Raw genomic sequence first — 23464 nt, forward strand, 5'->3', positions numbered from 1 at the left:
ATTTTTTTATTTAATATTTATTTACCAGGAAAGTCTGACGTGGAACAAAGCCAATTTTTTTGGGAGAGGCCCAGGGAGAAAAGCTCCAAGATGTATATCTTTGTAACATGGGAGGAAACCAGAGCACCCAGAGGAAACCCACATGAACACAGGGAGAACATACAGATTCTGCACAGATGGCAGCCTAGCCAAGAATTAAACCAGAAAACCTCTTGCTGTGAGGCAACACTACCACTGCAGCATCCACTTGACACAACTTAATCACTCAATTTCGCAGCAGAAGAAATCTGGAAAAAGCCAAAATTTATTGGGGGGGGGCACAAAACCAGGGACAGATTTTAAACATTGCTTGTATAATTTTAGAAAGTTGTTGAAATAGTGTTTTTTGTTACCATGTGTTTCCAAAAAAGGAAGAATGAAACTTAAAGGGCTATAATTATTTAGTGAATTCACCGATTTGCCACAAAACCACATATTTTAAAAGGAACAGAGCAAAGTACACACACACACACACACACACACACACACACACACACACACACACACATACCTCATGCTGAGTTCTGGGTGTGATGTTTAAATTAATGGCATGTCTTGAATAGTGATGTGTGGAATGACATGCAAAAAGGCATTAATGCTAATAAACAATTGCTTCTAATAAAGTGCTTATAAAAAAATGGAAGCTAAAGAATTACAAAAATGATAACCAATAGCACTAGTGATTAGTGTCAACAAACTTTTAGCAAGAATCTTCTTCTTTCGGCTGCTCCCGTTAGGGGTCGCCACAGCAGATCAACTGTTTCTTCCTGTCCTCTGCATCTTGCTCTGTCACACCAACCATCTGCATGTCCTCTCTCACCACATCCATAAACCTTATCTTAGGCCTTCCTCTTTTCCTGTTACCTGGCAGCTTCATCCTTAGCATCTTTTTCCCCAATATGCTCTGTATCCATCCTCAGCACATGTCCAAACCAACGTAATCTTGCCTCTCTGGCTTTGTCTCCAAACCTTCCAACCTGGACTGACTCTCTAATATACTTATTCCTAATCCTGTCCATCCTCGTCACACCCAGTGCAAATCTTAACATCTTCAACTCTGCCACGTCAAGCTCGGACTCCTGCCTTTGTCAATGCCACTGTCTCTAGACCATATAACATAGCTGGTCTTACTACCCTCTTCTAGACCTTCCCTTTTACTCTTACTGGTACTCGTCTGTCACAAATCACTCCTGACACTCCTCCACCCACTCCATCCTGCCTGTACTCTCTTCTTCACTTCTTTTCCACACTCACCATTACTCTGAACTATTGATCCCAAGTATTTAAACTCATCCACCTTTGCCACCTCTACTCCCTGCATCCTCACCATTCTTCTATCCTCCCGCTCATTCACACACATATATTCTGTCTTAGTCCTGCTGGCCTTCATTTCTCTTCTCTCTAGAGCACATCTCCACCTCTCCAGGGTCTCCTCCACCTGTTCCCTACTCTCACTACAGATCACAATGTCATCTGCAAACATCAGTAAAAAAGGACAGAAGTATTAAAAGAAAAGACAGAAGAAGAATAGACTACCAGTAAGAATAAAAAGAAATTTGCTGGTTAACTGGCTACTCTAAAAACTGCCCCCATATAGTGTATGTATCCTTCTCCAAGTAGTCTGGATGTAGCTGCAAAATACACACTTTTATTTATTTATTTTATTTATTTATTTTATTTAACATTTGTTGACCAGGAATGTCCGACTAGGTTCCACAGATCCTGTTTTCAGCGGAGGCCCGGGGAGAAATTCTCTTGACATGGACCAATCTTCTTACCCAGTACATAAATTACAAATCAGTTAAATAATTGTATAGGAGTACAGTCATGGGAGGCACAGCAGTGCATCAGTAGACCCTAACCATAGATATGTACACACTATGCATCTTTATTATAACCATGAAAAACTGACTGTATATAAACACTTTGTAATAACATCAACAGTCCTGTATACATTACTCAATCAGCCGTTTTATTATCTTTGTTCTGTTTTGAGCCTGAGTCATGACTGATAAGGGTCTGTGGAATAGCCCACCTACCTAGTCAACAATGAAATACAAAAGACAAATGCTAGAAATTCAGCTGATGACATAGAATGCAGATTTGCATTAAACATTCCTCAAACATTTATTTCAGTGTATGATAATGCAATAATCTGAATCTAAATCTATGAAAAATGCAGATCCCTTACAGATATATCACTGCTTATATGTCCTAATAACCCACGTTGGGAACAACAAACCCACACACAACATCTGCGGGCACAGAGCAACATCTGACACGCTACCCCGACAGATCTAGAATTTGTAAAGCGGAAACTGGATGTGATCACTCAACATAGGCAATGGAATGGAATAGCATGATACGTACCTCGTGCAGAGATCTGCTCAGCTTTGGGAGCAGCTTCAGTACAAAAATTAGAAACGGCAGCTTCAGTAGATAAAGCAAAAATGACAGCTTCAGTAGATAAAGCGAAAACAGCAGCTTCAATAAATGAGCGAGCCTTAAGCTGACACAGCACCAGTAAAGTAAATGGAGCCTTAAGCTTACCCGTGAGTGTTAAGGCAGCTTCCGAAAGTAAAATAAACAAATAAACCAGCTTTTATTTATTTTATTTTTATTTAACATTTGTTGACCGGGAATGTCCGACTAGGTTCCACAGAGCCTGTTTTCAGCGGAGGCCCGGGGAGAAATGCTCCAGATGCATGTCTTTGGAAAGCTTCATTAAGGGCCTTAAGCTTACACAGCACGGCACCAGCTTCAAAAAATAAAGTGAGCACCAACAGAATAGCTTCAGTAAACAGAGCCTTAAGCGCACACACACGAGCGTCAATACATAAAATAAAAATGGAGCAGCTTCAGTAAACAGAACCTTAAGCTTACCAGTGAGTGTTGAGGCAGCTTCAGAAAGTAAATGGACACACCAACTTCAGTAAGTAAAGTAAAAATGTAGCCTTAATAGCACCAACTTCAGTAAGAGCCTTAAGCTTACATAGCACCAGCTTAGTAAAGTAAACGAAACACCAGTCCAGCAGAGCAGCTTCAGTAAAGGGAGCCATAAGCTTACCTGTGAGTGTCGAGTCCCGCGCATTTTTGTGTCATATTTAAACGACATTAAATAGCTGCACATCCCAGCTGTAAAACAATAACCACGGCTGCCGAAAACCAAACACACCACAAATAAAATTTTAAAAACGCTGAAATTTCAACTAGTCCACTTTAGGATAGCGAATACAGGAAGCCAAAGATCTACCCCCATTGTAACAAATCTACCTTAAAGGCGGCGAACAAAGCAACCAACAAATACTGTCCCTAACATGCGCACTTTTAGGACAACATGGGTTTCAGCGTACAAATACAAACATCAACAAATACAAATAAAATATTAATTTTAGCCTGCCCCTAGCTTCCGACTCGAGAATAAGGATTCCAATTACACAAAAAAACAACCGGAGCACACAAATATTTAAATCAAAAGTACAGAAATAATAAACTACTCGGCAATACTACAAATTAAACAAAGCGTGCCACACTTGTAAGCATTAAGTCGACTATAACGACAAATATCATTGCTAGGGACACATGGACATGTAAAATTACATTTATAACTTACCTTACTAACTGAAGTCTTCCAATGCTCGAGAAAAGACAGGCAATCCCAGCTTCCAGCAAGTCCTTCACACAAAATGGAGCCGATAGCATTCACCTCGCTAGAAAAGAAGTTCCACACAGCAGCTACTACGGTAATAGTGGGCTGGCCAAGGCTGCAATGACATCACAATGTGGGAGGATCACAGGAGGTTCAATGCAGCATGGAAATAAGGCAGAGTTTACGTCACTTTGGGGGTGGAAACCTCCAGGGATCGACTTGAGGAGCAGTGGCAGATGTGACATCATTATTTAAGAGCCAGGTAGACATTTTTCTTTTTGGTTTGAAAACGGAAGCTGAAATAGTACGGAGATTTAGGAAGCTCAGGTTTAAAACTGTTTAGATCAGTTTATTTTAAAGCTGCAGTTATTTTTTTTTTTGCCTGTAGCACATAAGGGGGACTTAAGGAAACAGCAGATAGGGCTATTGGATTTAATATCCCATTGTTTTCCTTTAAGGTCCCAAGCAGGGGTGGGTGCTCTCCTTGGCGGCCTTAAGCTGTTAGCCCCTCTCAGGAATTGTTTGATAAGAGGGTGAGAGAAAAGAGGTGGCTCAGTGCTGTAATGAGCCGAAAAGGCAGATGCATGGATCTTAATGGAGGAGAAAAATAGACCTCTGTGGAGTAGATATGCTAAGTAATCCAGGATCAGAGGCAGGGAGGGCAGAATTGTGTCTTTTCCTTTAGACTTAATCCAGGAGCAGTACCTCTTCCACTTATCAGCATAGGATTTCCTTGTACTGGGTCTTCTGGTTTCAAGGACGACGTCCAGTACCTGCTTGCTTAGGCTGGTTACTGGGTAGAATTCAAGGAATAAGCCAGGCTGCAAGATTTAGGGGTTGTAGTTGCGGATGCAAGATCTGTCCCTCCTGCTGAGAGAGCAGGGTTGGGTTCTGATGTAGGCGCCAGGATGGCACCAGTGACAGGCTGCGCAGAAGTGGGTACCAGTGCTGGCAAGGCCAGTCCGGGGCAATCAGAACTGTCCTTGGTCTGTCCCGTCTTATCTTCAGCAATACTCTTGAGAGAAGGGGCAGAGGGGGAAAGGCATAGATTGAGAGATTTACCCACTGGAAGGATAGGGCATCCCACTTTCCAGGCCCTGCTGTGAGGTGTCCTGGTGCAGAATTTGCTGAGCTGGTGATTGCAGGGGGAGGCAAAGAGATCCACCTCTGGGGTCCCCATTTCTGAATCAGAAGGCTGAAGGTGCTGGGCTCCAATTGCCACTCGTGTGGGTCTAGGAGTTTTCTGCTTAAGTCATCTGCCAGTGAGTTTTGTTTGCCTGGCAGAAATTGAGCTTGCAGATGGACCTGCATGTCCAAAGCAGTGTTCCATATGGCCATGGTTAGCCTGCAGAATGGGTAAGAGTGGGTTTCCCCTGCTTGTTGATGTACCACATAACTGTGGTATCGTCTGTTTTTATTAGCAAGTGTCCTGGAGACAGTAGGGATCTGAAAGCTGTTACAGCGTGCTGCACCACTAGCATCTCTTTTTGGTTGATGTGCAGATGAATTTGACTGGGGCTTCAGTGGCCCTGAATGCACTTGTCTTCCATGTGTGACCCCCAGGCATAGTCTGAGGTAAGGGTCTGGGCAGAGTGGGGTTGAGTAAAGGGAAGTCCCTTGTTGTGGTTGCATTCTTCTGCCCACCAAAGGAACTCTGACCTTAGGGTATGACAGGAATGACTGTTTCCAGGTCCTTAGAAAGTTGGCACCAAAGACTTTTTAAGCACCATTGAAGTTTCCTCATATGCAGTCTTGCATATGGAATTAGCATACATGAGGACATGAACCCTAGAGCCTGCGGTATTTTTCTAGCGGATAGCTGGGTTCTGGTGGCCATTCGTTTGAAGTAGGCTGTCAGATAGACTTGTTTTTCTGAAGTGAGGAAAGCCATCTGGGATGTTGTGTCCAAGCTTGCTCCCAGGAATACAACCTTTTGGACTGGGTACCAGTTTTGATTTCTTTTCATTGATGGTGTACCCCAGGGAAGTGAGACGGTTTTTCACAAATGTCAGGTGCTTAACAGCAATTCCTGACTGTCTGCCTGAATCAGGCAGTCATCCAAGTACGGGTAAATTTGGATATTTTTCTGCCTGCAGTATGCAATGGCTGGAGCCAGGCATTTTGTGAATACTCTGGGCGCAGTGGATAAGCCAAAGGGAAGTGCAGAGAACTGAAAGTGCATAGATCCGGCCCTGAAACGTAGACACTTCCTGCATGACTCCCTTACAGGGATGTGCAGATGTGCTTCTTTTAAGTCTAGGGTGACTAACCAGGCATCCTTGGCTAGCATAGGTAGAAGCTGTTGCAGGGTAAGCATTTTGAATTTTGGTACCACCAGGAAGGTGATGAGAATTGAAAGATCCAGGACTGGGTGCCAAGAGCCTTCTTTTCTGGGTACCAGGAAGGGTCTGGAAGAGAATCCTTGACCCATCTGTTCCACTGGAACCGGCTGGATAGCGCTGATGGAGAGCAGGAATAGAACTTGGCTTTGAGCCTCTTGCCCACTGGCTTGGAGGAAGGTCTGGGAACCCTCTTGGGGTTCGCAGTGAGTGGAAGTAAAATTTGTACCCCTGGGATACAATGCTGAGGACCCATCGGTCTTGTGTGGGCATCCAGTTTTTTGCATGAAGGCAGGTTTTCCTCCTAGGGGCACAAGAAATTGGGCAGAGGTGGGGAGTGGAGTAGAGAAGTCATTGTGAGTTTTTTCCGTAAGGAGGTGGCTTACCACTCCCTACTTTGGGGGTGGGGGCACTCCATTGCTTACATCTCTGCATACCCTGAGACTGCAACCTGGGTGGTGTGTTTCTCCTGGGTCTCGTTTGAGATGGCCTGGTGGGGGCTGGAAAGGACCAGTGTTTGGAAGGGCAATGCCTACTGAATCTAGGGGGTTGCACTTGTAAGACTTCTTTAACAGTCTGCATAGACTTAGCTTTTTCTTCCATCTTTTTAAGAACCTCTTCTGCTTTGGTGCCAAACAAACTGTCCTTGTTCAAAGGAGCATCTAGTAACTTTGATTTGACATGGTCTGCTCCTCGAGCCAAGCATGCCTTCTCAGTACAGAACCAGTGACTGCTGCCGGGCATGATGCCTCTAGGGCGTCAAAGCCACACTGCAAAGTATGCTTGCTGACTTGGCTTGCAGAGTGCCTAAGCTCCTGCAATTCCTTATTTGCTGCAAAGTCTGTAAAGGTTGCCACTTTTTGTTTAATAAGTTCCATAATATGTTGCTCTTACTTCAGCATGTGAAACTGACAATTCAATGCCCTAATAGCAAGAATAGCAGAGGTATATACCTTCTTACTCCATCTGTCCAATGCTCTGGAATCCCTGTCCGAAGGGGTGGGATTCTTGGCTGTAGTTTCCTTGATACCTTTAGGCCCCTGGGAAATGATCTCTGGGTCAGCAGTAGGATTCTTGAAAAGAAATTTGAGAGAGTGTCAGGTACTCTGTAGTACCCATCTGGTTTCCTAGGGGCAGGGGGTAAAGTATCAGGAGTAAGACTGGATTCCATAAAAACATCATCAACAACCTCCAGGACAGGGGGCATTGCTAAAGGCATGTGGTGTGGCAAATCTAAGAATTCTCGGAGTCTCTTTTTGGACTGAGGATAGTCTTGGCATTCCCAGTGGAAATGCTCTCAAAGTATGTAAGGTTTCACCAAAAGAAAGATCCTCTGGAGGGGAGGCAGAGGGAATGGACTCCTCTGCATCTGAATCCTCAAAAGCAGACAAGGGCATGTCTTCATAATCAGATACCTCACAGTCATTGGACTCCTGGTCTGTTGAAGCTACAGGGGACTGGTCTCTTTTCCTCCTAGCAGGGGAAGGCGGACTTCCCATAATCAGCATAAGGAGGTCTTCAGCCATTCTAAGCATTTGTCGTTGTGGCATGGGAGGCGGTACATGCGCTTTGCGCGTCGAGTTTTCTAGGCATAGCGCGTACTCTTGGCCCAAGAAATTCGGTGGTTTTAGATAAAGTCGGTTTGAGTCTAACATCGGTAGTGTGAAGAACTGCCTCAGAAGCTGGTGCCTGCACAGCGGCTCTGGACCCATCCAGGGTAGAGACATCCACAAATTCCATAGTCGAAGAAGAGTCTCGTGGCATACCTGACTCCGATCGGGTCTCAGTAGAGGTCTGCGAATCCACAGAAGAGAGCATCAGGGGCAGCGAAAGCGCCTCAGTACTGGCGAACTGGTGACTAGCTTAACGGAAGCGTCGTCGGCAGCTTTGGACCTATGCGGTCTGTCTCTGTCTTTATCCTTGCTTTTTTTTTTGGAATAAAATCGGTAGTCTGATGGCTTACCGAAGCCATTTCAGAATACGGAGATAGAGAGAGAGAGAATTTAACAACGACAGCCCGACGACAAATGGTTCAGGCAGTGAACAAGGCACAAAATCGACAGCGAGGTACTTCGTGGTCTGGGCCTAAACAAGTGACGCAGTAAGGATGAAAATCTGTGTGGTATTTGCTTTCAACAGGCAAGACAATTGTTGACATTTTCTGACATTGGTTAAAAGCATGAAAAAAGGATCCCCAATGGGGTACTTTGCTTTAGAAGACTTCAGGATTATTCAATTCGTAAACGAAAATTCAGGTAGCGGCCGACCAGCACTTGTGAACTGCTTCTGCTTCGAGCTCCCCGGCAAGAAAGACTGATGCAATGGCATCGCCTGCCTGTTTTTATACCCCTGATGACCTGACGTCAGTCCCGGAGCGACAGCAACCAATGCAGAAATACCAAGTCTCTGGTATTCGGGCCGACTGAGGGCTACCTGCAGACAAACAAACTGTCCTTGTTCAAAGGAGCATCTAGTAACTTTGATTTGACATGGTCTGGCAAGGTCTGCTCCTTGAGCCAAGCATGCCTTCTCAGTACAGAACCAGTGACAGCAGCCCTGCAAGATGCTTCTAAGGCATCAAAACCACACTGCAAAGTATGATTATCAACTTGGCTTGTAGAATGCATCAGCTCTTGTAAATCTTTATTTTCTGCACAATCAGGAATCAACAACATTTTTTTAGTTCCATAATATGCAGCTGGTACTTCAACATGTGAAACTGGCAATTTAAAGCCCTGATGGCAAGAGTTGCAAAGGTATATACCTTCTTACCCAATCTGTCTAAAGCCCTAAAATCCCTGTCCGAAGAGGTAGGGTTTTTGGCTGTAGTAGCCTTAATGCCTTTAGGTCCCTGGGAAATGGTCTCTGGATCAGCAGTAGGATTTTTAAAGAGAAATTTGTAACAGTCAGGTTCTCTGTAGTACCAGTCAGGCTTTCTAGGAGCTGGAGGTAAAGTATCCGGGATAAGACCTGATTCCATGAAGACATCATCTACAACATCCAGGACAGGGGGGTATAGCTAGAGGCCTGTGCTGAGGCAAGTCTAAAAATTCCCAGAGTATCTTTTTTGACTGAGGGTAGTCCTGGCATTCCCAGCGGAAATGCTCTCTTAGGGTATGCAAGGTTTCACCGAAAGAAAAGTCCTCTGGAGGGGAGACAGAGGGAATGGAATCCTCTGCATCTGAATCCTCATAGGTGGATAAGGGAATGTCCTGGTAATCAGAGGGGTCACAGTCATTGGACTCATGGTCTGTAGACTCAGAAGGAAAATCAATTCTTTGTCTTTTAGAGGGGGAAGGCTGGCTTCCCCTAATTAAAGTAATAAGGTCTTCAGCCATTCTAAGCATTTGATTCTGAGGCATGGGAGCTTGAGAATGCGCTTTGGTCATCTGTTTCCTAGGCATAGTGCGAACTCTGGGCCTGAGAAATTCGGTAGTTTTAGGCAAAAATGAAGCAGTCTGTTTAATGCGAACATTGGAAGGCCTGAACACAGCCTCAGAAGCCGGTGCCTGCACAGTGGCTCTGAACCAATCCAAGGTAGAGACATCCGCAGGTTCCATAGTCGAAGAAGTATCTTGCGACATACCAGATTCTGAATGGGTCTCAGTGGAGGCCTGCGAATCTGCAGAAGCAGGTATCAGGGGCTGCGAAAGCGCCAGAGTACTGGCGGGCTGGCGACTAGCTTAACAGAAGCGTCATCGGCAGTCTTGGACCTATGCGGTCTGTCTTTATCCTTACGCTGATGTAATGGCATCGGCTGCATGTTTTATACTCCTGACGTCATGGAAGAGGTGTTAGCATCTAATGCAGAAATCCCAAGACTCTGGTATTCGGGCCGACTGAGGGCTACCTGCAGGCAGATAACCCAAGTGTGATGACTGCAACAGCGAAACACGAAGAACATGTGCAGAGGGTGCAGGAACCTCCATCTTTACAGATCATAACGCTTTTCTTCCTCAGAAATCTGGGAGCAATCACATTTGAAGAACTCCCTCATCTTACTAATGGTTTCTCCAAAGGAAAGTTCTTCAACTTGGGAATCTCCCCTATTGGACTCTTCCTAAGGAGAAGGATATTCCAGAGAGAAAGTAATCTGGGTGGAGTACACAAGGGAGTCTACAGAGGAGGAATCCTCAGAATCAGAGGAAAGCACCTGAGGTACAGCAGCCTGCAAAGAAGTGAAGGCAGGAAGAGGGAGAGGGGAAAACGGCTTCAAAGCCTTCAAGGCCTTAATAAGACCCTGGGAAAAAAGCATCCCAAAAGGACTGGGGTGGAAGAAAGGTTCAGATGCTTGGTCTTTTGTTTTTTCTTAACGTGTCTTTCAGTATGAAGTGACAAAGAAGAGGAACCCAACGTAGGCCTAACGTCCAGCGTAGACAGTGAAGGATCCCTAGTTGGAAAGTACAGTTTTGTACCTACCATAAATGTAGATGTTAGAGTGCTAACACAGCTGCAGTCATAACAGATGGGTTCTCCTGCCGTCAGGCGGGTCCTCGGTCGGCCGAATTCCAAAGTCTAGGTCCGGTGTCAGTTGTCGCCGCTTCTTCCCTGACGTCAGTGCGCCAGGGGTATAAAAGAACCAGCCGACGCCATTTTCTTCAGTTTTTCTTGCCCCAGATGTCAGGTGCCCCCAGAAGGAAGGCAATACATAAATTTGTGTAATAAAGCAATGCAATATAATCAAAATACAGTAGTTGCAAGCAAATACACCATAAAAGAATACCCCAAATCAGGTTGTATGAGGAGGTGTTAGCCAATAGGCCTGTCCCAAGAGGGGAAGGAGGGAGGGAAACCTGGACTGCAGCTGTATTAGCACTCAAACATCTACATTTATGGTAGGTACAAAACTGTACTATGTTCATCGTGCATACAGCTGCAGTCATAACAGATGGGTAGAATCCCAAAGGAACTAGGAGGAGCCAGAATGCCCTGCAAGACTGCAGTGGCAAAGTCTGCTCTAGTTTTGGAGTATAATGGTAGGTGGTAGTGCTTGGAGAAGGTATGCACAGAACTCCAAGTGGCTGCTTCCAAAATATCTTTGGTAGGAACTCCTCTGAGGAAAGCTGCAGAGGTAGCTGTGGCCCTTGTGGAGTGAGATCTGATGCCTGCAGGTACAGTTTTACCATGAAAAGAGTAACGAACGCGTATGCAGAGGGCTATCCATTTTGAGATTGTTTGGAAATTGGCTTCCCTTGAGCTCCTATAGCATAGGACACAAAGAGCGGTTCTGATTTTCTGAAAGGCTTTGTTCTGTCCAAATAATAACGCAGCTGTCTGTGGATGTCCAAGGAATGTAGTAGTCTCTCCCCTTTGTTTTGAGGATTAGGGTAGAAGGTAGGTAAGTGTATAGCCTGATTCAAAGCTACCCTGGATACCACCTTTGGCATAAAGGACGGGTTGGTTCATAAGGAAACTGTTCTGATGGAAGATAAAAGGCTGCACAGCCATGAGGGCTTGTAGTTCCGATACCCTACGAGCTGAGGTGATAGCCAGAAGGAAAGCTGTTTTCCAGGACAAATATTGCAAATTTGTTGAGGCAGCTGGCTCAAAAGGAGGCAAGGTTAGCTTTTCTAGAATGAAATTGAGATCCCAAGCAGGTATTACTTGTTTCCTTGGGGGTTTTATATTCTTAGCCCCTCTGAGGAACTGTCTTAAGAGGGGGTGAGAGAATAAAGGTGGATCAGTGTTGTATTCTGCAGAAATGGCTGAGGCATGGATTTTGATGGAGAATGAAAGTCCACTGCTTAGCAGCTCAGCTAGATACTGCAAAATTTGAGGTAAATTCAGTTTTCCAGGAGTCTGGCCCTTTTCTCATTCCAGGCACAAAACAGTTTCCATTTTGCGGAGTAAGTTTTTCTAGTGGACGGCCTTCTGGCCTCCAAAATGACATCCTGCACCTCCTTAGAGAGTAGGGTCTGTTGTGATGTTAAGGAATCTTCCATGCGGCCAGATTGAGTGTTTTCAGCTGACTGTGAAGAGTTTTGAAGCTGTGCTGAGTCAGAAGAGGCATTAGAGGTAGGGTCCATGGAGGCTCCTCAGGAGTGGGTACCAGTGCTGTCTTGGCCAGTCTGGAGCAATGAGAATCATCTTTGGTCTGTCTGCTCTGGTTTTTAATAGAACTTTGGGCAGCAGAGGAAGAGGTGGAAATGTATAAACTGCCATTGTTGTCCAACTGAAAGAGAGAGCGTCCACTCTCCAGGCCTGTGGATGAAAAGTCCTTGAGAAGAATTTTGTCAATTGGTGATTTTTGTGAGAGGCAAAGAGATCTATGTCTGGCCTTCCCCATGCTTGAATTATCTCTGTAAAAACTTTAGGATGCAACTTCCATTCGTGTGGATCTGTCATTTCTGCTTAGGTTGTCTGCCAGCGTGTTTTCCTTGCCTGGCAAGTACTGTGCTTGAAGTTTGATTTGTAATTCCAGAGCCATGTTCCAAAGTGACATGGCCAGCCTGCATAGGGGGTATGAATGGGTTCCTCCCTGTTTGTTTATGTACCACATTACTGTGGTGTTGTCTGTCCTTATCAATAGCTGACCTGGATGCAGAAGGTCTTTGAAAGCTATAATAGCATTTATTACTGCTAGCATTTCCTTTTGATTGATGTGAAGGTGCTTTTCTTTTTGGGACCATTTGCCCTGAATGCACCGATCTGTCATGTGCGCCCCCTCAGGCGTAGTCAGAGGCGTCTGTTGTGATGACTTGATTTGCTTGAGGCTTGCAGAATGGGAGACCTGTGTTTGTTTGGCATGCTTGAGCCCACCACAGAAATTCCTTTTGAAGACATGGAATTAGTGGTATTATTGTTTCCAAACTGTGGCTGTGTTGAGACCATAGGTTTTTCAGGTACCATTGAAGTTTCCTCATATGCAGCTTTGCACATGGGATTAGTAGGATGCAAGATGCCATGAATCCCAGAGCCTGCAGGATTTTCCTTGCAGTCAGCCTGGTGAAATTTGCTAGTGTTCTGAAGTATTGAGTTAGTTGCCCCTGCTTCTCTGGCGTGAGGTAGGCCATCTGGGTGTTTGTGTCCAAGTTGGCACCCAGGAAAATTATTTTCTGAGAGGGTAGTAGCCTTGATTTCTTTTTGTTGACTGTGTATCCCAGAGAATTCAACAACATTATTACAAAAGCCAGATGTTTCAGAAGTATGTGCTGGCTGTCCGCTTGGATCAGGCAGTCATCCAAATATGGGAATATTTGTATCGCTTGAAGTCTGCAGTAGGCAATTACTGATGCCAGGCATTTCGTGAATACACTGGGCGCAGTAGATAAGCCAAAGGGCAATGCAGAGAATTAATAATGGGTTGAACCTGCAAGAAATCTGATGCATCTTCTGCAATTTTGTCTGATTGGGACATGGGACATGCAGGTATGAATCCTTGAGGTCCAATGTTACCAGCCAAGACTCCTTGCCCAGCATGGGAAGAAGCTGCTGTAATGTGAGCATCTTGAATTTTAAGTAAAAATGTGTTTAGGATGGATAGGTCCAAAATAGGTCTCCAATCTTTTCCCTTCCTTGGTACCAGGAATAGTCTGGAATAAAAACCTTGACCTTGTTCGTGAGTAGGTACCTCTTGAATAGCTTTCATGTCCATGAGATCTGAAATTTGTCTTTGTGCCTCTGCCCTTTGACTGTGTGGCAGGTTTGGCATGCCTCTCATTTTTGGAAGGGTGTGAAAATGGAATCTGTAGCCTCTGTTTATAATGTCCAGGATCCATTTGTCTTTTGTGACAATATGCCAATTTTTTGAAAATAATGCCAGTTTTCCGCCTAAGGGTGCTGCCATTTGAGCCTTGCTTGGCAAACAAAGGGGAAAGTCATTGGGCTTGCTTTCTGAATGGCTGCGAACTATCCTCACCACCTCTTTGTGTAGGAGCTTGCCATTGTCTGCCTCTAAACGATCCTTGAGATTGCCCTCTGCCCATCGGACGCCTGTATCTACCTCTTTGGGGTCTGTCCGTGGCTGGAAAGGACCAATTTTTGGAAGGCCAATTTCTACCGAAACGTGGAGGTTGTACCTGTAGAAAATCTTTCACTGTTTGCCTTGATTTAGCCTTTTCCTCCATTTTCTTTAATACCTCCTCAGCTTTAACACCAAATAATACATCCTTTTGTAGAGGGGCATCTAGTAATTTAGCTTTGACATGATCTGGTAAGGTTTGCTCCTTGAGCCAGGCATGTCTACGTATGATTGATCCTGTAACAGCAGCTCTACATGAGGCCTCTAGAGCATCAAAACCACATTGCAAGGTATGTTTACCCACTTGTTCTGCACCATGCAACAAATCCTGCAACTCCTTCAAGTCTTGTTGTTCAGGTTGTGACATTTTACTTCTCAACTGTGATAACAGAAACTGTTGGTACTTTAGCATATGGAACTGGCAGTTTAATGCCCTCATGGTTAAGGTGGCCGACGTGTATACCTTTTTTCCCCACCTTTCTAAGGATCTGGAATCTCTCTCGGAAGGTAATGGGTTTTTAGCAGTGGAGGCCTTAATTCCCTTGGGGCCCTGTGAGTTTCTAGGTCAGCCGCATGGCTTTTGTATAAAAATTGGTGCGAGTCAGGAACCCGGTAGTACCCGCCAGGCTTGACTGGGGCTGGAGGTAAAGAATCTGGGTTAAGGCAGGCCTCCGAGTACACATCATCTAGTATGTCTAAGACAGGAGGTATAGCCAGAGGCCTGTGCTGGGGTAGCAAGAGAAAATCCCCAAGCCTTTTCTTGGAATCTGAGTACTCTTGGCCTTCCCAGTGGAAGTGTTCCCTTAAGGTATGCAGGGTTTTCCCAAATGAGTAATCCTCTGGGGGGAGACAGAGGGAATGGACTCCTCAGCATCAGAATCTTCAAAAGGGGAGTAGGAATGTTCCTGTTCATCCGAGTGATCTGAAATAATGGAGGCATGGTCAGAGGAGGGGGATTCTTCCTCCACTCTGGGCCTTTTGTCCGGGGGGGGGGGGGGTTTGAGAACCCCTGATAAGAGTAATCAAATCCTCAGCCATTTTAAGCATCTGTTTTTTTGGGCATGGGGCCTGGAGAAGGGCCCTGTGGAGCTTGTCTCTTAGAATGCATGGCTGCTTTAGACTTAGTGAAAGCCTTGATAGAAAAAGAAGAGGAAGGTCTGAAGACACCTTGAGAGGAGGCAGACCTGTCTACATTTTGAGATTCATCACCAAGAGTGGCTTCGGTATCTGTAATCGGGGTGTGGGTCGAGGAGCCAGCGACCTCAGGCACAGGAGACACCGCCAATGAAGTGTCGTCGGTAGGCAGGGGCTGCGTAGACGCCTCGCTGAGAACCGGACCACCTGTAGTCGGCTTTGGTGTGGTGTCGGTAGAGGCCGCGGACCTCGTGTGTCGGTCCTTGTCTTTGCGTTTTTTAGACAAAACTGGAGTCGGAGTATCCGACGACATAATATAGTTAAATTTTTTGCCAAAATAGTGCTGGGCGAACTCCACCCGACGCTTAATGGTGCGTTTGTTGAATGTAGCACAAAAACGACAGACCGAGACGTTGTGGTCTGGGCCTAAGCAAGGAATGCAGAGGGAATGAAAATCCTTATGCGGTATTTGCTTCCCACAAGAAATACAATTATTAACTTTGTCTGACATCGGTCTGAGGCAAGAAAAGTTTCCCCAATGGGGTACTTAGCTTTCAAGAAGACTTCGGTTGCAAAATTTTCGTAATTTCAGGAGCTGGCCGACCGGCACTTGCGAACTGCTTCTGCTTCGGGCACCGCGCGGCAAGAAAGACTGAAGAAAATGGCGTCGGCTGGTTCTTTTATACCCCTGGCACACTGACGTCAGGGAAGAAGTGACGACAACCGACGCCGGACCTAGACTTTGGAATTCGGCCGACCGAGGACCCGCCTGACGGCAAGAGAACCCATCTGTTATGACTGCAGCGGTATGCACGATGAACATCGGCAGGAATCACCGGAGTCCTCCAGCAGCACAAACCACAGATCCCCAATGTCATCTGGCATAGAAGTCTGCACTGCCTCAGACATGCTAGGATCCGAACCCTTGGCGACTTCCCCAGAGGTACCCCGCCAAAGAAGCAGACCCAACCTCCAAACACACCACCAGGTCTTCACCGACCTCAAGGGGGACATCAGATGTAGCAGGCACAGCTGAAGAGGTTTCAGGTTCACACACAGCTTGGCTGAAGGACCCAAAGCACCTTCCATAGCATCTCTAGCGAGAAGTTTGAGTCATTGATTCTCAAGCTAGAGATTTAAGGCAGAAAAATGGCTATATAAAGTCTCTGGCACGAAGGCCAGACAAATGGAACAGGAACGGTAATCGTGGCTAGGCCCTAAACAAACGAGACAGAATTTGTGGCTATCTTTATGTGGAATCTGACTTCCACACCTACACTTGCCCTTCCTGGATAACCTATTTACTTCTGTTAAATTGCATGAATCTTCATGGACAGTCCTAATTATGGTGTTCATTTGTTTTATAAAACTTATAACCTTTTGGGTGTTACTGAACTTCTACAGTCCATTTCTTTTATTGATCTTAATATGTCTATCCATCTCTATTAAATCAAGTAACTCTCGTCTTGGATCACTTTCTTCTAAACTGAGGGCATATTCTTTGTTTGCCAATTCCTGCGGGCATTCTATAGAAAGTTCCAGAGCTTCTTCCTGTGCCACATTCTTATCAGTTTCATCCTGTGTCATCCATTGCTCTTTCATATGTGAACTCACTGGCCTATCAATCCACAGCACTGACTGTCAGAGTTACCACTTTCCTGTTTTCACTTCCTGTATAGCTCTAACTGAACCTTTGTACTGGTTTTCTATGGGAGGCTGCAAAGTATCTTCATATGTCAACTGATTATGCTTTCTGCTCCAGTGGTTTCTCCTTAATTTGGATGTCCATTACTCTATCCTGTTGTGTTATCAGAGTTAAATTTTCTACACTAAATCCTTTACTTAGCAGGTACTCAATAACCTTAACTTCCATTTCTTTAACCTCTCCATTACTAATCCTCTTTTCAACATTTTCGGTTTTCTTATTTTTTGTACTGTACAATTTTCCATATCCGGATGTCTCTGCCTGTATTTCTCTTCAAATATCATTGGTGCTGCTCTTTTTGCATTGATTAGTTTTGCTTTCTCTTTTTGCATAAATACTGCACCGTATTAAATCTTTTTCTTTCCCATGTCCAAATTTCTTCAGATGACTCCTGCTCCTCTTGTTTTCCCTTACTTTTGAGGACTAGTAGTTCCATCATGCTGTGATACGACCTGTGTTAGACTTTCTACTCTGAATCCTTATTTGATACTATGCAAGAATACCTGTAAGGAAGACGGACACCAAGACACTGCACCATGAGTACTCAACACGTAGAAAGGAAGGAAATGAAATTGGGCAGTTCACAAAATTCTACCAGTAGCATACAGGGGATGCAGCCCTGACTATGGCTCAGATATCCCAAGTTAAAATAGTGTCTTGGGCGGTTAATGGCACAAGCAGGGATAAATGCTCCAGGCACATGAGGGCTAGTAAATTTCCATGGTGGAAAATGGGAAAACCACACAGTTCCTCCTGTGGATAAGCAGGACAGTCCTCCTGCTGTCAGCCCTTTCCAAAAAAATGAGTGCAGTACCGACACCCACAGCAAAGGGAAATGAACAGGCTGACTGGCAATCAGTTGGTGCAAAGAGACAACAAGAAAAAAAGAAAAGGATTAATGGAAAAAAAAAAAAAAAGAGTAACAGCAGAAACATTCATGTCTGACTGCTCTTTAATGGTGATGACTACTACAAAGTGGTAGAGTCTATGTCAGAAAGGGACTACAAAAGACCTTAGGAAAGGTGGAAGACTAACCCAACAAACCAAACTGATAATCACTGGTACTTCACTGGAATTCTGAACATAAATCCTTAAACATGTCAATCATTTTCCACCACAAAATTTTAGAAAGTACTGCAACTTTTAGTTATGTACTTACCATAACTTCAGATGTTTGGGCTCCATCTCGCCTACATTCTGTATGAATGGGTTCGGAGCCGATCCTCGGCTCTGACTCGGCACGCTATACTATAGAGCGAAGTCTCTTATTGGCTGAGCTATTCTATATCCCAGGATGCACCACCACTAATTCCCCAGATCTTGTTTGTCCGCACACATGCACACACACATGTACTGCTGATATAACATTGCCAGATGTTTCAAGATGAAACGGTCGAACTCGAACCGTCCGGTCTCTTCTGATCTCCAAGGCAGGGGGAAGGAGGGTGGGTTATTAGGAATGTAGGCGAGATGGATCCCAAACATCTGAAGTTATGGTAAGTACATAACTAAAAGATGTTATGTGATCCTATCTCGCCTACATTCTGTACTGATGGGACAGTGTCCCTAGCACCTGATTCCTGGGTGGCTCACTGGAAAACACTCCTGAGAACTGTGGAACCAAGGAAGCTCCCGAGATGCCACATCCAATTTGTAATGAGAAATAAAGGTGTGAGGAGAAGACCAGGTAGCCGCAGAACAAATGTCACTAATGGCAAGCTTGGAATGAAAGGCTGTTGAAGTAGCCATAGCCCTTGTAGAATGAGCTTTAACAGTGGTTGTAAGCTCTCTATTAGAAAGAAAATAAATATGACTGATACAGTCTCTGATCCACTTGGCAATAGTGACCTTCGTGACGGCTTTGCCCAATTTATTGTCTGAAAAGGACACAAACAACTGATCTGTTTTCCGTGTTTGGTGCGTCCTAAGTAGAAACGCAATTGTCTGTGAACATCCAATGAGTGAAAGATATATTCTGCTCTGTCTGAGTAGTTGGGGAAGAAAACTGGAAGTTCCAAAGACTGTTGAAGACAAAAACTAGAACAAACTTTGGGAACAAATGATGGATTAGGCCTAAGGGATACTCTATCCTTGTGAAAAAACAGGTACGGCGGTTTGACACATAGGGCTTGAAGTTCCGAAACTCTTCTGGCTGATGTAATTGCCACCAAAAAGGCAGTTTTCCAGGAAAGAAATTTCAAGTCAGAAGTTGCTGCCGGTTCGAAGGGGGAAGAGGTCAAAGCACCTAATCTGAAATTAAGATCCCACGGTGGAGCAGGATGAGAAATTGGAGGTCGTAGCAGCCCAGCACCTTTCATGAAGGCTTTACACAACTTATTGCTCATCAAAGGTGGGTCTATACTTTCATGAAAATTAGAAATAGCTGCTAATTGAACCTTAATGGTAGAGATCGAAGAACCTTGATTGAATAAGGAAGCTAAAAATTTCAAAACTTCAGCCACCGAGGCAGTAATGGGATCTAATCCCCGGAGTTGGGCCCAAATGGCGAATCTCTTCCATTTACTATTATACATCTTCTTAGTCGAATTCTTGTGGGCCGAGGACAAGATATGTATGACTTCCGAGTCCAAAACCTGGTTCCTGACTATAGTCGGAAGTGGAGGAGCCAAGCTGTTAACCTCAATGAGTGAAGGGACTGATGAAGCTGTCCCGACTGGTGGATCAAGAGATCTGGAACCTGGTCCAGGAACCATGGACCGTCCAGTGCGTATTTCCAAAGAAATGGCAGCCAGACTTGACGAGGCCAATATGGGGCAACTAAAATCATCTTGCACTGCAAGTGAATCACTTTCTGGATTACCCTGGGAAGAAGGGGAACCGGTGAAAAGGCGTACAGTAGGTCGGTGGGCCAAGTTTGGACTAGGGTCCTTGAAACCCCGGAACCGGGTGAGAGAGAAGAACTGTAGACATTTCGTGTTGAGGGGAGTTGCAAAGAGGTCACAACAAGGAGTTCCCCATCTTCTGAAGATCTGAGATGCTACTCTGTCATTCAGAGACCACTCGTGCGGGGAGAGAATGGTTCTGCTCAGTCTGTCGGCTATCGCATTGGATCTCCCCGGAATGTGTGTTGCTACCAAGAAACGGTTGGTTGCAACAGCCCAATTCCATACTTTCATGGCCTCTCTGCAAAGAGGGTAGGACCTGGTCCCTCCCTGCTTGTTCAGGTACCAGACTACTGACATGTTGTCGGACTGAACGGCAATCATACCCTGGGGGAGGTAGCTGTGTAGTGCTTGAAGCGATAGAAGCACCGCCCTCATCTCCAGTATGTTGATGTGTAGGGAACTCTCGTCGGGGTGCCACTTGCCTTGGACTGACCTGCCCAGATAATGTCCCCACCACCCCGTCTGGGAGGCATCCATAGTCAAAGTGGCCACTGGAGGAGGAGGAACGAAGGGTCGCCCCTGATCCAGGTTGGAGGAGAGAAGCCACCAACGGAGGTCCTGTTTGCATGTCTCCATGATTATAATGTGGTGACTGAGAGGAAGATCCTGATACGACCACTGGACCGACAGGAGCCACTGGAGAATCCCCATGTGCAATCTTGCTAAGGGGACCAGGAGAACGGTCGCCGACATGGAACCCAACAGTTGTAGGACCATCCTTGCTGGGGCTCGGCGTTTGAAGAGCAATGCTCGGACTTGAGATTGTAATGTTTCTATTCTCTCTGTAGGAAGATAGACCCGCATTTGCTTTGAGTCTATCTCTACCCCGATAAACCGTATGCGCTGAGATAGCAGCAACACAGACTTTGCCCAATTGAAGGTGATTCCTAGGGAGGTGCCTAGAGATATAGTGGCTGCTAGGTTCTGTAATAGTAGATGCCTGGAGGTGGCAGTTAGGAGCCAGTCATCTAGATACGGAAACACCTGGAATCCTAGACTCCTCAGGTGAGCAGTCACCACAGCCAAACATTTGGTGAACACCCTGGGGGCTGTGGTGAGACCAAAGGGCAGTGCGCAGAACTGGAAATGACTGTCTCCCAGGCTGAAGCGCAAATGTCTCCTGGACGCCTGATCTACCAGAATGTGATAATAGGCGTCCTTGAGATCTATGGAGCACATCCAAACACCTTTCTCCAGTAGCGGGAGAATGGATTGTAAGGTGACCATCCAGAACTTGGACTTCTTGACTGATCGATTTAGGTTGCTGAGATCCAAAATGGGCCTCAAGTCCCCGGTCTTTTTTGGCACCAAAAAGAATTTTGAGCAAGTCCCTAATCCGGTCTGGTCTACGGGGGCCGGTTGGATGACTCCTTTTTGAAGCAGCTTTGAAATTTCGACGGCTGCAATATCCCATTGACTGGGTGGCGGGGGGGGGTGCGAAAAGGGGATGACGTAACCTCCGGCGATGATTCGGAGCACCCATCGGTCCCGAGTGATACTCTCCCAGGCCTTTAGGTGCCTCGAAAAATGACCCCTGACTGGCTCCGGAGCTGCGCAGTCGGGCAATCCTTCAGGGATGCTGGAAGGTTGAAGAGCCACAAAAGGACTCGCGGTCTCCAGTGTTGCGGGGGCCTCTGCCGCCTCTGGGACGGCATCTTCCTGAAAAATTTCCCCCTCCTCTGCCTCTAGAAGGGGGATCGTCCTGCTGCGAGGGGTAAGTCTTCTGAGATTTATGGAACCACATTTTCCCTCCTCTTTTAGCCTTGGGATGAGGCCGAAAGGGAGTGGAAAACCATGCCCCTACGGCAGTCAAAGTCTTACCCTCCTGTTCACAGCGGGTCAAGGTGTCCTTTACCTTGGGTCCAAACAAAGAGGACCCATCAAAGGGAGCGTCGGCAAAGGAAGATATGAAGGCTTCCGCAAAATGACACAGGCGGAGCCAGGCTAGTCTCCGTAGAGCAACACCCGTACCCGCCGCTCTACTCGCCCCCTCGGCTGCATACGAAATGAGCCTCATGGACGAGTTCGATATCGACGATAGAGTAGCCAACTGAGAGCTAACCATCTGGGCCAACTGCTCAGGTAGGTTACCAGAGAGGGTATCTGAAAGTTCCTTGATCAGATCCCTCTGAAGTCTAGTGAAGTGCGTCAGGTAATTCAGAGACCTTAAGGTAAAGGCCGCTGAAGTAAGGGTGCGCTTCCCGTACCGGTCCATGCTCCTAGACTTCTTATTAGGGGGATGGACGGACGTCGAAGCCTCTGCCACATCTTGCTGGGTAGCAGATGCCACCACCAGAGCATCTACAGCCACGCCCTTGGTGAGAAATTCCTTTTCCGGGGGTGCTGACAGAAATTTGTTAGGGCGAGCAGGCACCGGTTCCACAGAGTCTGGATGTTCCCAAGCCCTTCGAGAGATCAAATCTAGGAGCTCATCAAAGGGCGGAGACACCCAGGAGGCGGAGGGCTGAGCCCCGAAGGCCTTGAGGAACACCGACTCGTCAGAGGAAGGGGGGTTGGTCTGCCAGCCGCCTCATTGTTTGAGGACTTCCAAGATGTCCGCAAAGGAGACATCATCTGAGGACGACTTGGGGGACCCTTCCGCATCATCAAGATCGGTGTCCGAGGTGAGAGACTCGTCAGGGGAGTCGACGTGCTTCATCTTGCACTGTCTTTTCCTTGGGGGTTCCTCCGAAGACTCTTCAGAGGGACCTCCAGGAAGGGGGGATCCCCCAATGGGGGTGACCTCAGGCCTCAGGGCTCCGCTGTCTTGAGACAGGGGGACTACAAAGTACCCAGTCTCCGTGTTTAGGGAAGGTGCTGGTGAGACGGTGGAGGTAGCCAAAGAAGATTTGGCCAAAGCGCTCCTCATGGCTCTAAAGGCCGGACCCCCAGAATCCTGGGAAGGTCCGACCCCCAAAGCCACAACAGCAGACGGCACTCCCGCAGCCGACGCACCGAGAGAGAGGTTCGGAACCGAAAACATCGGTCCCGAAGCGTCACCCCCGGGGCCGACCGAGGAGGTCCGTGTACCGAACTCCGACCCGAAGGCCGGGGTAGGAGTAAGGGTCGGAGCCGACCTGGGAACCTCCATCGGCTCCACCAGCACCGACTCCAACGGTGCCGAGGCTGTTGGAGGAGGAACCAAAGCTACAGGGTGGACCATCGGCTTCGGAGCCGACTGGGCTGGAGCCGAAACTAACTTTTGGAAGACTGGAGACTGAAACAGCCTTTGGAGCACCCTGTCAATGTCCGAATCTGACATCTTGGAAGACCGGGAAGAGATCGAACGGGTCCGAGTAGACTTCTCCACTGGCTCCGAAGGACTGGGGGACCGGCTCCGAATTGTCTCGATCAATATCGGTGCCGAAGGAGACTCCATTGTAATTTCCCTCGGTGCCGAAGAGGTCTTCGGCACCGAAGGAGAAGAGTCTGAGCGGGCAACTCTCATCGGCTCCGAAATCAGCGGAGCCGATGAAGGTGACCCGCCTCTCGAAGCTCCAGCCGTCGGCTCCGAAGCCAGAGGAGTCGAGGCTGGAGGCATCGAGGCAGACCGTTCCGCCCTCGGCTCCGAAGTGTCGTGGAGCCGATGAAGGAGCCTGCCGAGATTTCTTAGAGGTCGGTTCCGACGGGCTGGTCGGAGCAGACGATTTCTTTTTCTTAGAGGGAGAAGAGGAGGAAGATAAAGCCTCCTCAAATCTAGGTTTGATAATCCCTTTTAAAATCAATTTATTC

At 46.6% G+C, this 23464-nt stretch overlaps 1 protein-coding gene across 1 annotated transcript in view; it reads right to left on the minus strand.

Annotated features, from left to right (window-relative positions):
• NOP53 (NOP53 ribosome biogenesis factor) overlaps positions 1–23464 on the minus strand; it is a 952413-nt gene that overhangs the window by 724044 nt on the left and 204905 nt on the right. The gene's annotated exons all lie outside the window — the stretch shown is intronic.

This window comes from Protopterus annectens, chromosome 1.part0 (assembly GCF_019279795.1).
Source record: "Protopterus annectens isolate FY-2018-M chromosome 1.part0, PAN1.0, whole genome shotgun sequence".
Lineage (NCBI taxonomy): Eukaryota > Metazoa > Chordata > Ceratodontiformes > Protopteridae > Protopterus > Protopterus annectens.